We start from the raw sequence: 19310 nt of genomic DNA on the forward strand, positions 1-19310 counted from the left end.
ATAGAATATCAAATAAGGACAGAAAACTTAGAAGAAAAAGACATTAATCAACTACGGGCAAATATACGAGATATTGTGTTACAGAAATCGGTTGAAATATTAGGCAAAACCAGGTCGGACAAAAGAAGTCATTGGTTTGATCATGAGTGCGAAATGGCAACAAATAGAAAGAACGCAGTATATCAAAAAACCATCGACGCAGGTTGTACACGGAGAAAGAAAGAAGAGTATAGACGTCTTAGAAGAGAGGAAAAACGTATCAATCGACGTAAGAAGAGGGAATACGAACAGAATACTCTCAATGAGATACAAAGTTTATTTTTGATATAATAATAATAATATCGTATGGCATTTTTGCCGGGGAGATCCTTTCGGATAGTTCCGGCGCCATTTACATCTTTAACCCTGTTTTAAGTAACTAGTGCCGATGTACACTAGCCCAGGGGGACCGACGGCTTTACGTGCTCTCCGAGGCACGGTGAGACGGCTCGTGTCATTATTGGAAATGAAAATGGTTTGTCTTTGGAATAGCTCGAACCCACGTGCACTGGCGTATGAGGCCAGCGATTATGCCGTTACTCCACGGCCGCTCACATTTATTTTTGATAAAAATGAAACAAGAAAATACTGCAAATCCTTAAATAATAGCGTCGAGAATTTAAACCACGATTAAAACAACAGATGGGCACAACATTTCAGCGAACATCTAAATATAAACGATATTGAAGGAGGTTACAACATAGAAAATCAACAAAACCTACATCATCAACTACACAGTGAAGACCTAACAAGAGAAAACGTGTCAAATGCTATACTAAAACTCGAAAGACAATAAAGACCCAGAAATCGATGAAATCTGTTCGGAAATCTATAAAAAATGTGGTGATCAACTTTTTGTAGCAATCGATCAACTAATAGTACTTATCTGGCAGTGAATTGGTACCAGAAGAGTGGCTAAAGGGAATACATAATATGTATGTCCGTTGCATAAAAAGGGTGATCAACTGGATTGTAAGAACTATAGAGGCTTTACTCTGTTAGCATCAGCGTATAAAATATTTAGCAATGTATTGTTTGACGGACTTAAACAAACATTTTACAAAGGATATTGTTGGTCAATATCAATGCGGATTTACTGCTGGAAAGTCAACTATACATCAAATTCAAGCACATAGGCAGATTCTAGAAAAGTCACTGGAATATAAAATATATACACACCATATCTTCGTCGACTTCAAAGCAGTCTATGACAGTGTTAAAAGAACTGCATTGTATAATGCAATGATAGACTTTGGGATCCCACCTAAGTTAGTTAAGTTGACCAAACTAACAATGCAAAACGTAAGCTCGTGCGTAAGAATTAAAAGAGAAAACTCTACGTTCTTTAACATCAATAATGGTCTAAGACAGGTAGACCGATCAAAGAACAATTTGACCTAAAAAAAATAAAGGAAGGATGAAAATTTGGGAATAGGTAGTTGAAATTGTCTATTATTATATAAGAAAAAGTTTACAATTCTACAGGGAATGCCCCCCTCTTGAAGGTAAAAAAATACATTCAAAATAAGACCGGAATTGGATAAAATGACTAATTCTAAACAACTTTTGTTCTATAGAGTTTTTTCACTTAAATCAATACTTTTCGAGTTATTTGCGAGTGAATATGTTCATGTTTAACAAAATAAAACATGTTTCTGAACGGTTTTTCGGAGATAACTCAAAAAGTAAGTATTTTAGCGTAAATTTGGGAATAGGTAGTTGAAATTGTCTATTATTATATAAGAAAAAGTTTACAATTCTACAGGGAATGCCCCCCTCTTGAAGGTAAAAAAATACATTCAAAATAAGACCGGAATTGGATAAAATGACTAATTCTAAACAACTTTTGTTCTATAGAGTTTTTTCACTTAGTCAATACTTTTCGAGTGAATATGTCCATGTTTAACAAAATAAAACATGTTTTTAAACGGTTTTTCGGAGATAACTCAAAAAGTAAGTATTTTAGCGAAAAAAATATTCTTAGCAAAAATATAGCTCATAAAAAATTTAAAAAAATGGTGTATACATGAGGTCTGTAGACTCAGTAGAAGCAGAGTTGCAGCTAATGAAAAGTAGGTTCTTCTTCGTCAAATTCCAAATCGAATATTTCAATGTGAAATAACCCAAATACGAAGCATTTTTCGGGGAAAATTCATTTTAACTTTTTTAAAGTGTTTAAAAAAAGGTTTATTTTTTTTTGAACTTGTAACATTAAAAGTAAGTGAGTTAAGCCTGATTCTCATTAGACGTGCAAGGAACCGAACCGGCAACGGCAAGGCACGGGCAAGGTTTTCGGAGCCAATTCACACTGCGAAAGGCTTGCCGCGGGTTGGTTGCTTTGTGTAGTGAACAATGTTGAAATTGAACGTTAATAAAAATTGCTCTAATATTAGACGAAGAAACAGAAAATGGAAACAAATATTGCAGAAATAGAAAAATACGTTGTTGGGTGCTTAAAATGCTACAAGAAACGCACAAAAGAAGAAGAATTTGCAACCTTACATTCCGAACTTTTAGACGATCAGACAAAATTTCTTAAATATAACCGAATGACAGTGAATGAATTTAACAACTTATGGCTGCATATTGAACCATAATATTCAACCTATTTCTATAGTCACCCATCAAAAAAACCAATGAAACACCAAGACAGTACAAATTACTGCATATGCAGACGATGTAGTTCTACACTTTAACACGACTAACTGAAGCGTTCAAAAACATTGATCCTGAAGCACGAAAAAGGGAGCTTTAAATAAACGAAGCAAAAACGAATGACATGACCGTCAAAAGAACACCTGACAATGAAAATTATATCACAATAGATAACTATACTCTTGAACGTGTGGATGCCTTCACATATCTGGGCACAGAAATCAGAAGAATTTCGTAAGTATCGAAATTAAATGCACGTATTTCCAGAGGGGAATGCTATGCTATTAAAAGATTGATGACATCGAAATTATTAGACAAAAGAATCAAAATGACTATCTACAGAACATTGATTAGACCCGTATGGTTGTGAAACCTGAGCAATGACGAAAAGGGATGAAGCCCAACTCAGTTCATTCGAGAGAAAAATACTGAGAAAAGTATATGGCCCGGTGCAAGCAAAAGACGGCATATAGAAAATCAGTAGAAACAACGAGGTTAATGAATAGAATAAAGGTTACAATATTGTACAATTTGTGAAAAGTCAAAGACTATCATGGCTGGGACATGTGCAGAGAAAAGACAATGAATAAACAACAAAGAAAATATTACAATGGAAGCCGATAAGAAGGTGAAAAAAAAAGAAAGGGCCAGAACGGGAGGCATGGATGACGTGGAAGATGACATAAAAACCATGAACATAAGACAATGGAGAAAAAGTACACAAGAAAAATCCGAATGGAAGGATATAACCAGACAGGTAAAGACCCATCCAGAGTTATGATGCCAAAAGAAGAAGAAAAATTGGCACATATTGAAGAACCTCTTCAAAAACAAAATACTTCTTTTCTCTATCGTCTTTATAAAAATGATTTTAAACAACCAAGATTGCAGATTGCTTGCCGGTAAGGTATTCACACTGTAGTGACCTTCACGGCACATGCTAGGCAAAGATTGTTTCGAAAAGAACGTCGCATGCAAAGACCGTTGCTTGCCGGTGCCTGGCACGCATAGTGTGAATTACATCCCGTGAAGTGCATAAGATTTTATGTAAAATGTATCTTGCCGAGCCGATGTCTTGCCCATGCCGAGCACTTGCCTTGAGTGCTAGTGAGAATCAGCCTTTAGGCTCAAAATACTGTTGCTCCCTTTTATTTTTTGGTAAAAAAATCATGAAAATCACCCCCTAATTAGCATCGCAAATAAAATTTATCATTACCACTTCACAAGTTACTTTGTCTATGTATTGTTTATATGATCTGTAAGTTTCATCGGATCAAAGTGCTTCTTTTTGAAAAAGATGTAGTTAAAATGACTTGAGCGAGTAACTAATCACGAGTTTAGGCAAATTTGGAACAGCCCTAGCATAACCAATTTTTGTCTAATAAGAAAACAAAAAATCAAAAATATTCAGAAAAGCAAAAGGTACATTTTACTACCTTTTGTTTTTTGGTATTACTAATAATTTTTAATTTAATTCCATAAACAATTCCGATTTTTTCAAAGTACAAGAAAATGTTTTTATTTTTTATTTTCGAAATTTTAGTCTTTTTTAGAGCAACAAATGATCGTACCAAAATTCAAAAACTGCCATTTTAAACCTTTGCTCATCTACTAATAGATGAATACTCTATTGCCATTTTTAACCTTTATTTGTTAAAACTAAAATTCTCGTCTGAACTGTGACAGGCATTTTTTTTATTTATAATGTATTAGGTATATAGTACCCAAAAAACCCATTTGCAATCTGGCTGGTCAAGTGTCAACACAAAAACCTTATTTCTCTGGACTACCATTTAAGTTCACATTTGCCTATTTTAATACAAATCCAAAATTAACAAAAATAATAACCTCTAAGCAAAGCTGCCTTAAACTACTTATTATTATTTAAAATCACTAGTTTTTATCCATTTTCTCAAAAGTAGCAACATTTTACATAGTATCTTTCTGAAGTAAACGAATCAAGTAAAAACAAAATCTTATTTTATTATGAGCTATACTTATGATTTCTCAAACGCAATATTATAAAGTGTTGAATTTCCGCAAACTGTGTCTATGTTTTATTCTTGATATGTCTGTCTGTCAGTCTCTTTGAAGATCCACAATTCTCTGAACACCACGAGAACAATAAACTTAAATTACTTGATTTTTTTTAAACTCCCGTAAGCATTTTAGCCCGATCAAGGAACACAAAACTTTACGAAAACCTCCGAAAAAAATAAAGGAAGAATGACAATTTGGGAATAGGTAGTTGAAATTGTCTATTATTATATAAGAAAAAGTTTACAATTCTACATCCCCTCCATTTTACAAAAATGGAGGGGAATACCCCCTTCTCGGGGGTGAAAATATACATTCAAAATAAGTCCAGAATTGGATAAAATGACTTCTAAGCAACTTTTATTCTATAGAGTTTTTTCACTAAGTCAATACTTTTCGAGTTCTAAGTACTTAGCTAACAAACGTCTGTCTCAAAAAACTCGTATAAGGCTGTATAGAACATTGATAGTCCCCGTTCTCACATATGGATCAGAGGCATGGACGCTAACTAAAACAGATGAATCCGCTCTGTCGATTTTTGAAAGAAAGGTGCTACGTAAGATATTCGGAGCGGTCTGTGAGAACGGAATATGGAGGCGTAGCTATAACTTTGAACTGCAGAATATCTACAAGCATACGTTTGGTGGAAAAGATATTATCACTATAATTAAGCGAAACCGCCTGCAGTGGGCAGGACATGTAGCCCGGGCCCCGGAATCGAACATGATAAGAAAGATTCTAACAGCGCAACTCGTGGGAATGAGAAGACGGGGTAGACCAAAGCTGAGGTGGATGGACGAGGTAACACAGGATGCCGAGAAGATCGGAGTCGGCAACTGGAAAATGCAAGCAAGGGACAGAACAGAATGGCGTAGAAAGCTTGAGAAGGTCGAGGCCCTCTAAGGGCTGTAGCACCAAGATGATGATGATGAATGCTTTTCGAGTTATTTGCGAGTGAATATGTTCATTTTTAACAAAAAAACATGTTTTAACGGTTTTTCGCAAATAACTGAAAAAGTAAGTATTTTATCGAAAAAAATATTTTTAGCGAAAATATAGCTTATAAAAAAGTGAAATAAATGGTGTATGCATGAAGTTTATTGACCCAGTTGAAGCAGAGTTGTAGCTAATGAGAAGTAGGTTCTTCTTCGTCAAATTACAATTCGAATATTTTAACGTGAAATAACCAAAAAACGGAGCACTTTTCTGGGAAAACTCATTACAACTTTTTTAAAATGTTTAAAAAAAGGTTTAAGTATTTTTGTTTTTTTTTTAAACTTCCAACATTAAAAGTAAGTGAGTTACGCTCAAAATATTGTTGGTCGCTTTTATTTTTGGTAAAAAAATCGCGAAAATCACCCCCTAATTAGCATCCGAAATAAAACTAATCGTTACCACTTCACAAGTTACATTGCTTATGTATTCTTTATATGATCTGTAAGTTTTATCGATTCAAAATGCTTGTTTTTGTAAAGGCTGTAGTTAAAATGGCTTGAACGAGTCACTATTCACGAGTGTATGCAAATTTTGAACAGTCATATATCATAACCAATTTTTGCCTACCAGAAAAACAAAAAATCCAAAATATTCAGGAAAGCAAAACGTACATTTTATTGCTCTTTGAGATTTTTGGTATTACTAATTATTTTTAAGTTAATTTGAAAAATAAATGGAAATTTTTTCAAAATTAGAAAAATTTTTTTGTTTTAAAACCAATTTTTTTTTAAACTAACACTTTGAACCAATGAAACTTACAGATCATATTTATAAAGAATACCTAAGCAAAGTAACTTGTGAAGCGGTAACGATTAATTTTATTTGGGATGCTAATTAGGGGCTGATTTTCGTGATTTTTTTACCAAAAAATAAAAGCCACCAACAATATTTTGAGCGTAACTCACTTACTTTTAATGTTAGAAGTAAACAAAAATAACCCTTTTTTTAAACACTTTTAAAAAGTTATAATGAGTTTTCCCCGGAAAGTGCTCCGATTTTTTGTTATTTGACGTTGAAATATTCGATTTGGAATTGGACGAATAAGAACCTACTTTTTATTAACTACAACTCCGCTTCTATTGGGTATACAGACTTCATGCATACACCATTTTTCACTTTTTTATAAGCTATAATTTTACTAAGGCTATTTTTTTCGATAAAATACTTACTTTTTGAGTTATTTGCGAAAAACCGTCCAAAAACATGTTTTTTTTTACAAATAAACATATTCACCCGCAAATACCTAACTCGAAAAGTATTGACGGTGAAAAAACTCTATAGAACAAAAGTTGCTTAGACTTAGTCATTTTATCCAATTCCGGACTTATTTTAAATGTATATTTTTACCCCCGAGATGGGGGTATTCCCCTCCATTTTTGTAAGATGGAGGGGATGTAGAATTGTAAACTGTTTCTTATGTAATAATAGACAATTTCTACTACCTACTCCCAAATTGTCATCCTTCTTTTATTTTTTTTTTGGGTCAGATTGTTCTTTGATCGGGCTATTTGTTAGAGCCAGATATCCCGGAATCATTATTTCTGGAGAATTGTATATCGTGTGTGTGCTGCAAGCAGAATCCCCACAGTTTAATTTTATAATAAATCAATTTTCAACTTTGCTTCCACAAAATAGTTTTTCAGTTCCGAGAAAAATTTATTTCCATGCATTGCTGTTGTATTTGAGTTTTTTGTACTGCATAAAAAACAAGAATACTACAAAAAAATATTGGTTTGTGTTTATTGCTCTACGAGAAAAGTTCGTAGAAAATTAGTCCAGGCTCTATCGTCGCCCCCGTTAGGTAAATTATTCCGATTCGACTTTTTTGCACAAACTTACTCAAAAAGAGGTCCTTATAACAAAACCACAGGGTGTCGGGAGGTGCCGCGGTCGGAAAATTGTTTTAACATTTTTTTTAAACAAATTCACAAAAATAATTTTTTCATTTCGAACAAATTTTGTTTAGATCATTTGGGTCATTCTGAGCAAAAAAGGTCTCTTGTGATTTTTCTCTAAAATTGATTGTTGTCGAGTTATACGCGGTTTAAAATTTGAAAAACGCGAAAATAACGATTTTAAAGGCTTAACTCTGTTAAAAATTATTATTATGAAAGTCAGAAAGTCACCAAATCTAAGTTTAGAGCCCCGCCTACTTCTTCAATCCTGAAGAAATTTTTGTCATTTTATTACTAAGCAGTTATTTTTAATTATTAACAATGAGCGCTAAGAGCGTATTGAGGCGGCCGTCAATGTGAGTGCGAGTGAGATGCACCATTGTACGGCCGGAATGGTGTATCTCTTTCGCACTCACCATTGACTGCCGCCTAATACGCGCCTGCGCTCATTGTTAATAATTAAAAATCACCGCTTAGTGCGGCCATCCACGTTTCGGTATACCTGTACATGTGAGACCACACACACACGCTACGGTAAACCTGAAAATTTTAATTCAGTCGAAAAATGGCATGCAAAGACGACCCAATCTCTTTAGTCGGTTTGTTAGTAGCTACAAAGTATAAAAAAAGCGAAAACACAAAATTTGGTGTAAAGATTGGCTTATAAAAAGAAATATGCAGGGTGTTTCATTAATAATTGTCCATATAATAACTGGAAAACCCTTAGCACAGAATACGAAGATTTAACCTAAAACACTTATATAAAATATTCCTCCTTACCGAGATAAGAGGGTGTTTTATTTCAAATATGTATTCTAAAATGATTTTAGCCCATTGCTTTAACAACTTTCAATATTTTTTGTTCAAACTTGACAAACAGTTTACACATTTTAAGACACTTTAACTAGCCTTAAAAGATAGTTTGCTGCTGTTGCCAGAGGCGTGCTGTAGGGATATATACTTCATTCTTCCCGCTTTTTCTTTTTTTTATTTATGTTTTAGATTCGATAATAATATATTCAAAATCTTACCGAAAGCTGACAATTTGGATTGGCTCAACTGCAGATAATGGGTGCTGCTGTCTTATATGACAGGCATCATGTAGTGATCGACCTTGTAGTGGCATCACCGGTGATGGTAACTTCAAGCTCCCGAAGGGAGAAAGGGTTGATTTATTCCCAAAAACTAGAAGATATAATATATATCAGACACCAAGCAGTTATGAAAGCCATTTCCTTGCCATTCTTCCAGAAATAATCGAAAAGTAGCAGAAAGGCAAGGATAAATAAAGAGAATATCGAACAAACACGTTTCTTGGAGATGAATATTTGAGGTTAAACATGAAAAAATAAATGGTTAAAAGAGTTATGAATATATGGAATACAATATGTCGAAAAATACTCACCCCAAGAGAAATAAAATGAAGGCCTACTTAAAATCCATTGGTTTTATATCCAGAAAAATTAGACTCCCACCATATTGGAAGTAGGGATAATGACACTACTAGAAACGGTGGGGTTGATATTGACATTGAACGTGTCAAGAGCATAGAATATGAATATCTTTGATTGAATTTGATGGTTTCGGATAGGATCATAATAAAAAGAGAGTTGCCTATAACAGGGCGCCAACTAAGTTTTTAACGGGAAACCAGTAAAACAATGAAATAATTTAATGTAAGAAATTAATGAATTGTTAAAGAAAATAGAATAAAATAATTATTTGAACATAAAATAACAAAGATGTGACGTTTATAACGTTACAAGGTACTTTTTTACTCTGTATGAATGTCTCCCGTGCTTGCAGATAACCGTATTTTATTTCTTTTGCTTCAGTTCATTTTTATTAACCGTATAAAAACCCTCATCAAGAAAATTGTAGATAATTTCAATTTTTGTTTCACGTTACCCAGAAGCTCAGAACCCCAGATCTTCGACCATTTCCGTGCTGTGCATTCTTTATGAGCAAATACATTTTTAGCTCCTCCACTATTTCAAACTTCGACCTTAAAATTTTAACCCTCATGGGAGGGGTTTTATTTCCGATCGATCTTTGCCAAACTTATTATGTTAAATTCCAACAATTTTGTGGGACTGAATTATTACCGAAATGTATAACTCACTATATACTGACAACTTTTGTTGCAAAAATTTTGCTTTAGCAGGGCATTTAGCACTAAAAACACCGGAATAAATCGATTTTTAAATACACCACCTAGAGACTTGCAACTTTTTGCATTGTGTGTTGGGATGACCTCAGGAAAAAATTATACTATAGAAAAATGGGTGAAAATGTATAGTTGCATTTTAAAGTGCATAAAATGCATCCAAAAATGCATAAACATGTCAAAATAAATATATTAAGGGCCAGATTTTGTTACTCGGGGGTTTTTGGAATCGCTAAACACGCATACGTCATCAGAACCGACCGCCGGAGCACTTGGTGCTCAGTGCCACTGCTAAGGCACGTCATCTTCTGGAGTTTTGAGGGTTTTCGGCACTAAATTACTGCAAATAGATTACTCAATTAGAAAATCAATGGCCCTCTGACTACCCTAGAGAGAGAACCTACAGTCTTGTCAAAGATGCAATTAAATCACTAAAGAGAAATAAATCCCCAGGCATTGATTCAATACCAGGTGAAATACTACAGTTACTAGGTGACAAAGGATTACGTATCATACATTCTATATGTGTCGCTGTTTGGAATTCAAGAAAATGGCCATCTGATTGGTGTACCTCAATTTATATCCCGCTACACAAAAAAGGAACTACTACCAGAGGTGAAAACTATCGCACACTGTCACTAATAACACATGCTAGTAAAATCTTGTTGCATATCATCAAAAACAGATTAAAAAACTATCTACATTACCAAATACCTCAGGAACAAGCGGGGTTTATAAAGGGTAAAGGTACATGGGAACAAATCCTGAACCTGAGACAACTCATTGAAAAGTCTAGAGAATTTCAAGTACCTATGATTATATGCGTCGTTGACTACCAAAAGGCATTTGGTGGTGTAAGCTGGATAAATCTATGGTCCATTTTAATAGAAATGGGCACACCAGTACACCTGGTGACACTTATTAAAAATCTGTACCAGTCCAATAGATCAGTACGACTAGATCAGAAGTTCTCAAACCAATTCAAGACCGAGAGAGGTGTTAGACAAGGATGCGTGTTGTCACCTGACTTATTCAACATTTATGGTGAACATGTCATGAGGATGGCTTTAGAAGAATGGGCCGGTGGAGTAACAGTAGCTGGTAGAAAAATCTCCAATTTAAGATTTGCTGATGACACTACACTTATAGCAGCAAATGAGCAAGAAATGTTTGATCTCCTGCGAAGAGTTGAGTACGAGAGCAATAAAGTTGGTATGAAAATCAATAAAGCTAAGACAAAAAAAAAATGGTGGTTGACAAATCCGACACTATTCAACTGACTAACATGTTACAGGTATAGCGATACTGTATAGCGATACGCTTTAATTACTATTTTTGCTAATTTTATTTTCTTAATTTTTAATAACTTTTCTCAAAACGAAACAACATTAGTCATTTAAAATTCACATGTAATACACAAACCATATGCCAACAAGGGCCGTTGATTTCGAGAAACGAAAATGTATCTCTGAATAGATTGTATAAAATTAATGTTTTTTTCAAGGAAACACTAATTGATTACGATGCCAGATTGACACACCCTTCATGTCAACTTCTTAAAATACAAAAAGGTTCTCATCTTTTAAAACGCAGCTGCAGTAATTTATTGCCCTTCTGGCCATTATCGCAAAACCGCAAACCAGTTGACATAATAGTTGGTGATCCGGCAAGTCAATCTCTACACACCATGCGAACGATGCAGACACACCCTCGCTCTCGCTAACAAACAAACCTCTTTCGAGATATAAGCAAAACACCGCTTGTTTACCCAAAAATAAATAAATATTACTGTTCGTTGTTACACTTATTTTTAATTAATTCCGTCAACACACCACCGGAATACAGGAATACCAGATAGTAAACACCTTTGTCTATCTCGGGTCTAGCATAACTAACGATGGTAACTGTGAAGCAGAAGTTCGGAGACGTATTGGTGTGGCAAAAAATGCGATGAGTCGCCTAACTAAAGTTTGAAAAGACATATCTATTTCTCAAAATATCAAGATGAGGCTGGTGAATGCCCTTGTATTCTCAATATTTCTATACGGGGCAGAAACTTGGACTCTTCGCGCTCGCGAGCGCCAAAAAATTGATGCCTTTGGGATGTGGTGTTGGAGAAGAATGCTGCGCATACCTTGGACAGCTCATAGGACAATCGTTTCCATTCTAAACCAACTCAAGATTAAAAAAAGGCTGTTCACAATATGTCTGCAACGAATATTGCAATTCTTTGGTCACATGGTTCGCAGAGGCGACGACAGTTTAGAGAGATTAATTGTTTCTGGAAACGTTCCGGGGAGAAGATCAAGAGGACGATCACCAACTAGATGGTCCGACCAAATTACGAATTCAGCTGGAAACTCATTCAGCGAAGCTCTTAGAGTAGCTGCAGATAGAGACCAATGGAAAACGACAAGAGAGAGAGAGAGAAATAGATTACTCGGGCGGTTTTTGGGGTTGCTGAAAACGAATATGCCACCAGAACCGACTCCCGAAGCACCTGATGTCTATGGTCACGTCATCTTCTGGAGTTTCGAGGGATTTTGGCACTAAATTGATGCAAACAGATTACACTGGAAGTTGTTGGGGTTACTGAAAACGAACACGATATACAGAACTAACCTCCGGAGCACATGGTGCCCACGGTTACTGCAAAGACACGTCAACTTCTGAAGTGTGGAAGGTTTTTGGCACTGAATGCATGCAAATAGATTACTGGGCGATTTTTAGGGTCGCTGAATACGAATACGCTACCAGAACTGACCCCCGGAGCACCTGTGCCCAAGGTCACTGCTAAGGCATTTTTTTGTTAGTTTTTTAGCACCTGTGCCCAAGACTTGTTTGTATGTGTGTCGTGTGTGTGTGCATGTTGAGTAAATTGAGTATAATTTGCGTCGAGTTCTTCTAAGGCCTTACTTATTTCCTTTTTGTTCTGTACGAACAAGTTGTTATCGTTCTTTATTGTTTTGTATTCAGAGGCGTAGCTACCGGCGTATCAGCCGTATCAATTATACGGGCCTCCCGACATTCAGGGGCCCCAGCGCGGCATGTCGACACAAAATTCCATTCAAAAAATTGAACAATATATTCTACAATTATTTCACTATTAAAACGCTTTGAACAGTGTATATTGTTTGGATATCGACATTTTCGTGAAATGGATACTTTATCTATATACATATAAACTATATTTATGTACAGGTACATACCTATCTATTTTCTGCCTCCCTCCTTTCTATAACTACATAGCTTTTTTGTTTTCAAGCTACTTTTTATTGTCTATTCACCGTTGGTTGTATGTGAGACATCGTATAATGTTTAAAATGCCAAATTGCAATATTTGTAATCGCTTTACCTTTGAATATTTTAAACATTGAAACACTGTGTATTGTTTGCGTATATTTTCGTGTAATCTGTTCTTTATCTATAAATTGTATTTAAGTATATCTATGTATTTGCCGGTTGCTCGCCGTTAAAGTACAGAGCTTCTTTGTTTACGTTCATTTTCTATGTCCATTTACCCTTGGCTTGAAAAAACTGAATCTGTTTTAAAACAACGGGTCTCAACAATTCAAATCTATTTTTCGACTTTGGTTTATTATAGTTTATTAGGTTAATTATTATTATCTATATTTGGGTTTTATACGCAGAACTTATTAGTTTCTAAGGATGTATTATGCAATTTGCAATTTATTTAAATTTTGCAATATACAGGGTGTTTCATTAATAATTGGAAATAATTTGACTGTAGATTCTTGGGCTCAAAATATTAAGATTTAACGCAAAAACAAAAAACGAAAACTGGTACGTTTATTCCAGAGATGAATCGATTTCGATTGCATCAATTGCGAATTTCTAGTACCGATTATATGCGTCCGTTTTAGGTAGGTCAACGAATATTTTATCGCATTATTTTTTGTGTGTTTAATTTTGAAACATTTTTGACAAATTATGAGGTATTCTAGTACTAAAAGTTACTCTTGCTTTAAGTCGGTAAAATATACCATTTTTTTGAAAATTTTTTCAAATTTTGTTCAAATTCAAAAAATTCAAAAAACATTTTCAAATCGATTTTTCTAGAAGACGGTGTATCCTACCGACCTAAAGTAAGACTAACTTTTGGTACTAGAATACCTCACGATTTAACAATCCAGTGTCAAAAATGCTTAAAAGTCAAAGACAAAAAGTTATGCGATAAAATAACCGTTTCCCTACCCAAAGAGGACGCATATGACCGGTACTAGAAATTCACAATTTATGAAATCGATTTATATCTGGAAGATATATAGACGTATCAGTTTTGTTTTTCTAAGTAGAAGTGTTCTAGAGGTATGTATTTAAAAAAATTTGGTTAAAAGTCACCATCTTCAAAGAACTCCAGCTCCCTTAGGAAGCATTTTCGGGGTAGGTGATTTGGGTTAATTCTCAATATTTTAAGCACAGGAATCTACAGTTAAAATATTTCCAATTAATAATGAAACACCCTATATTGTTTTGTTTTATTTCATTATCTTTTATTTTTTAATAATATTGACGATTTTTGTAATTTCAGTAAACTGTATTTGTTATTGTTTTTTTCCTAATCTTTGTAAGCTTTGTCCATAAAATTGTAAAACTTTCAGTGACAATAAAGCATATTTCTATTCTATTCTATACAAGCGTTTTTGCTTCTTTTGTTGAACATTTTTTTAGCACTATGCCATATCAGTGGTGGAAAAGGGCCCCGCGACAAACTTTGATATGGGGCTCCTGTGGGACTAGCTACGCCACTGTTTGTATTATCACTTCGATCACGATTAGTCATATTAAGATTAACTACGGCACACCGTTCTCCAGTCAACATCGAGATATAACGATTTTGAAAAGAACTTTGACAACTTAAATTACAGAGCAAATATGTAATAGCAGATTAGATTGTTTCCAGGCATGTATGAGTATGTTGTACATACTAGAATTTTAAATATAATGTATTATATTAACCTTCGGATGACCAAGCGGGGGAAATTGTGACCCCAGCGTATGTTTTTCTTTAATAAATTCAAAAGTATTTTCAATTTTTAACCCATTATTTTTTTATTTGACTTTAATATCATTCTATATATCCTCATATTTTGAAATAAAAAAAATTCCCTATATTTTTCGAATACAAAAAAATATTCTGAAGTTGATGTTTAGTAAAATACCGTCTATTATGTGTAATTCCAAGTAGTTTTACGCTAATGACGTCGACTTTGCAAAGTAAGAATACACTTAAATAATTGATGGATTCGACCGTTACTTGATGGAAGTTCATTTTATCTAACAATAAAACACTGAAAACGTTTGTTTTCTATACTTCCACAAAATTTATTATAACTAAGTGACTACAGCTGTTTCGGCAGAGTGCCTTTCTCAAGTGATATAGTTTACAATGTGTTTGCCTTTTTAAGTCTTCAACTGAAGAGGTTGAGGAGTGGGGAGCTGCTCTCTCACATATACTGGCTCTCTCACATATACTGGCAAGATAACAACAAAAATAGCCAGATACATAAAAAAGAAAGGAATAACACCAGCTTTCAGAACTAACAACAACTTAAGCAAATATATTAAGAACAATAAAAGCCGAAAGAGAAAGCAACTACAGAGTGGTGTGTACAAACTAACTTGTGGTGACTGTCCGAAAACGTACATCGGTCAAACTGGCAGAACTTTTGACAAACGGATAGCAGAACACAAAAGGGCATTCAACAATAGAAAAACAGACACTTCTACATACGCACTTCACCTTCTAGATCATAATCATTCCTTCAATGAAGAGTTTCAAATTCTGCATATTCAAAATAAAGGCCTTAAGCTATCTTTTTTAGAATCTATGGAAATTAATAAACTGAAAAATACAGATATAATTCTGAATGACCAACTCGAGACAAACAGCTCCCCACTCCTCAACCTCTTCAGTTGAAGACTTAAAAAGGCAAACACATTGTAAACTATATCACTTGAGAAAGGCACTCTGCCGAAACAGCTGTAGTCACTTAGTTATAATAAATTTTGTGGAAGTATAGAAAACAAACGTTTTCAGTGTTTTATTGTTTAGAACAAGACACTTACTCAACATACACACTACACATTACACTAATACTCATGTTGTGACTGGCTGAATGACAAAAAGTCCATGCCATAAAAAAAAATAAAAAAAAAATAAAAAAAACTTAATTTTTTTGTTAATTGTAATTTTTGACCTGGGGTCATTTTTCCCCCCCTTGGTCATCCCTGTAACAAAAAAAGGTTGGTCATCGGAAGGTTAAAACACATTCTTAATATCACTTAAAGATCGATATTCTTTTCGTCTTTTCCAGCGATCACCATTTAACCAAGACTATGATGATATTTCTAATGTTGGCAGACATAAAAAGTAAATTTTCCAACAAGCCCGGAGAGAATAAACGAGGAAAACCGTCGACATTGCGCCAAAAGCGAATAAGTAATAATTCACGGCTGCATGAATAAAAGAAAAGGAAAACAAAATACAAAGATATCGTAAAAGAATGGAGCAAGACATGTTACCAACTTTATTTTTACGAGATTTTTAACGTTTAGCTTCCTGGGGTGGTGAATTTTTAAATTCGTCATTGACAACTTGAAAGGAGAAAATATCTATATATTATTAAGTTGTTGTACTCAAGTCAATTACAGTGTCAAGAAGAGATGAATCAATAAATGAGTGCGGAGTATCACTAACGACTGAAAAATTAATTGAACAGAGTGCAAAAAGAAAGATATTTAATAAGATCGAAAACATAAAATAAAGGCTATAACCAGCAGCTTATAAAGCATTCATAGAAGATCCGATTAGAGAAAGGGTGCTCTACCACTGGTGGAGTAACGGGCTAAGCGCCACCTACCTTTTTTTAACTAATTGCTCTCAACTAATCTTAAATACCTCTCAGTTATACCTAATTAGCACAGATATAAGTAGAATCAAAAATTAACTTAAATGTAGTAGCTTGTAGTACGGAACAGTTTATGTAGTAAAAACATTTTAAAAAATGGTCCCTTAATATCGGTCGGGCCATTAATACACTACTCCATGAAATTTACGCACCACTTTAAAAATGGGTCATTTTTTATGTCTCGAATTTCCTAAACCTGTTGTCCGATTTAAGTGATTTTTTTAATATGTTATAGCCTTATTATTTAACAATATCGTTATAATAATATTGTTGCTAGCCAGGTAAATTGTCATTGTATACCGGGTGTACCAATCAAACTGTGTTTTTTTCTCAAAGTTCACCACACCCTGTGGAATATTCTAGCATTTATAAAATACTGAAATTAAAACCGAACTATAACCTCAGGTTCTCTTAACATTCTGTTTTTTGATTCATTTGCTTATGTTGGATAATAAAAAAGTTAGGTACTTTAACAACTAACCAAGTTCTTTATCAATACAGGGTGTTTCTAAATAAGTGCGACAAGCTTTAAGGGGTAATTCTGCATGAAAAAATAATTACAGTTTGCTTTAAAACATATGTCCGCAAATGCTTCGTTTCCGAGATACGGGATGGTAGAATTTTTCTCACAAATTGACGATTTATTTATTGCTCTAAAACCGGTTGAGATATGCAATTGAAATTTGGTAGGTTTTAAGAGCGCATTGTTTGACATTCAATTAAGAATTTTATATTCTCAATTGGTCATATTACCCGATTGCACGAAAATGGTGATATAAATAGCTACCTCTTAAAACTCACCAAAACTTATCTGTGGTAAATAATTATTAATATCTATTTTAGTTTATTAATAAATATATTTTTGTTGCAGGTAATCACAAAACCAATTGACAAATTAGTAAGTTATTAAACCTTTGAAAAATTTTGTCTACCCAGCTATTCGTTAACCGCATCGTAGATAATTCATAAGAGAACATTGTTACTATAATAGGATATACACATAGGTAGTTTCAAAAATGAATGCGTATCTATGTTGAAATGTAGATTTTATGGGGATCGTAGTTATCTTTGACTAAGGGCTTGTCCATATGCGAGTTCTTTGCCAACGTCGACTGCGCGGTTTACCTGTTTTCCCCCTGTTTTCTTGGTATTAGGGTGAAACTTCGGACATCTTGGATATTAGTGCATCCTAATATACCGCACAGCTGAATCTTATGTTTGTGCGTCTCACTGTTGCCATGCCATTTCCTTTATAATTTCAATCAATGTTAAATGTACCTACAAGAATAATAGAATAAGAACGTTTACTTCTTCGTCATTATACTAGGTAGAATGACAAATGACTTATAATCCAAGGATAGTACTAAAGGTGAGAAATTAGACCTAGATTGTCTGTCCCTCAAAAAATAAGCTTTATGTTGGGGATTTCTAATGTCGACATTAAAAGTTGCACTATTTTTTTTCTATAAAACATTTTGATCTAAAACTTACCAGAAAACTTCTTTGTACTCTCTACTTTCAAATAAACGTGATTAAGAAGCTAAATTTTAAACTTCGTCACACAACTTTTGCGATTAAACTTTGCAATGCACAAATCCGCACCTTTTTCTTTGAAAAATTCATAACCTTTATCATGATAAAAATAAAAACTTGAAGCAGGTACCTTTGTCTTCAGAAATGTTAGAGCTATATACTGTAAAAATTTTCAGAAAAAAATATTAAAATGGAACTTGAGATTTTGACAATGTTCCCCCACATAAAATTCAAAATAAACCTCATTTTCGTTTTCAGCACCCTCGAAAATATAAAGTATGAATAAAATTAGCCATTCACCCCTCCGTGGTCAGTATCTCGAAAACTAAGCGCTTTTTCGAGGGTGTCCCGCTCGTGTATAATATCACAAAAAATTGTAACGTGATAGTATGAAAAAATAGAGGATACGGCAACGGTGTTACAAGTGATGGTCGGATCCAATACCAATCTACACAGACATATTAGAGTATACTAATAGCCAAGATGTCCGAAACTTCAAAGGCGGCATTAGGGTGAGATCAAGTAAAACAGGTAAACCGCGCAGCCGACGCCGACGTTGGCAAACCGCCCACATATGGACAAGGCCTAATAATTTAAGTCTGGGACATTCTTGAAAACTATATGTGTAGTTCTAAGAATTGGTTCATATAAAGTACACCATTTACATACATACATAATCGATAATCGATGTTCTTCTTACACCGGAAGGTGTCGAGGTCTCTTCTTTACTCGTTATTCTCTGCGAACTTACGCCACTTTTTTCTGTCTCTCGCTAATTCTTTGGTTTCCTGCCACGATTTTCCTCCATTCTTCAATATTTCCTTCACACTTGTATTCCAGGTTTTCCTTAAACGGTCTCTCCTGTTTTTCCCTATCAACCTCGCTTCCCGTGTTATTTAAACTTGTTTGTTGTCATTCATTCTAAATAAGTGTCCTGTCCATTTTAATTTATTTTCATGAATTTTTTCCTTTAATGTTTTTACTTTTAATTATCTTCTAATATCTTTGCTACGTATTTTATCAGTTCCCCTAGCTCCCACGATTTTTCTTAAATAC

The 19310-nt window shown here is 34.2% G+C and overlaps 1 protein-coding gene across 2 annotated transcripts in view; it reads left to right on the plus strand.

Moving 5' to 3' along the window:
- LOC114333243 (plexin-A4) overlaps window positions 1-19310 on the plus strand; it is a 933823-nt gene that overhangs the window by 240664 nt on the left and 673849 nt on the right. The window contains exon 4 of one of the 2 annotated variants that reach the window (XM_050663391.1): window positions 17593-17619. The exons of the other annotated variant lie outside the window; for it this stretch is intronic. The gene's annotated coding sequence lies outside the window, so the exon portion shown is untranslated. The remainder of the gene's footprint in view (window positions 1-17592; window positions 17620-19310) is intronic. 2 annotated transcript variants of the gene reach the window in all.

The sequence above is a fragment of the Diabrotica virgifera genome, chromosome 10 (genome assembly GCF_917563875.1).
Source record: "Diabrotica virgifera virgifera chromosome 10, PGI_DIABVI_V3a".
Classification (NCBI taxonomy): Eukaryota; Metazoa; Arthropoda; class Insecta; order Coleoptera; family Chrysomelidae; genus Diabrotica; species Diabrotica virgifera.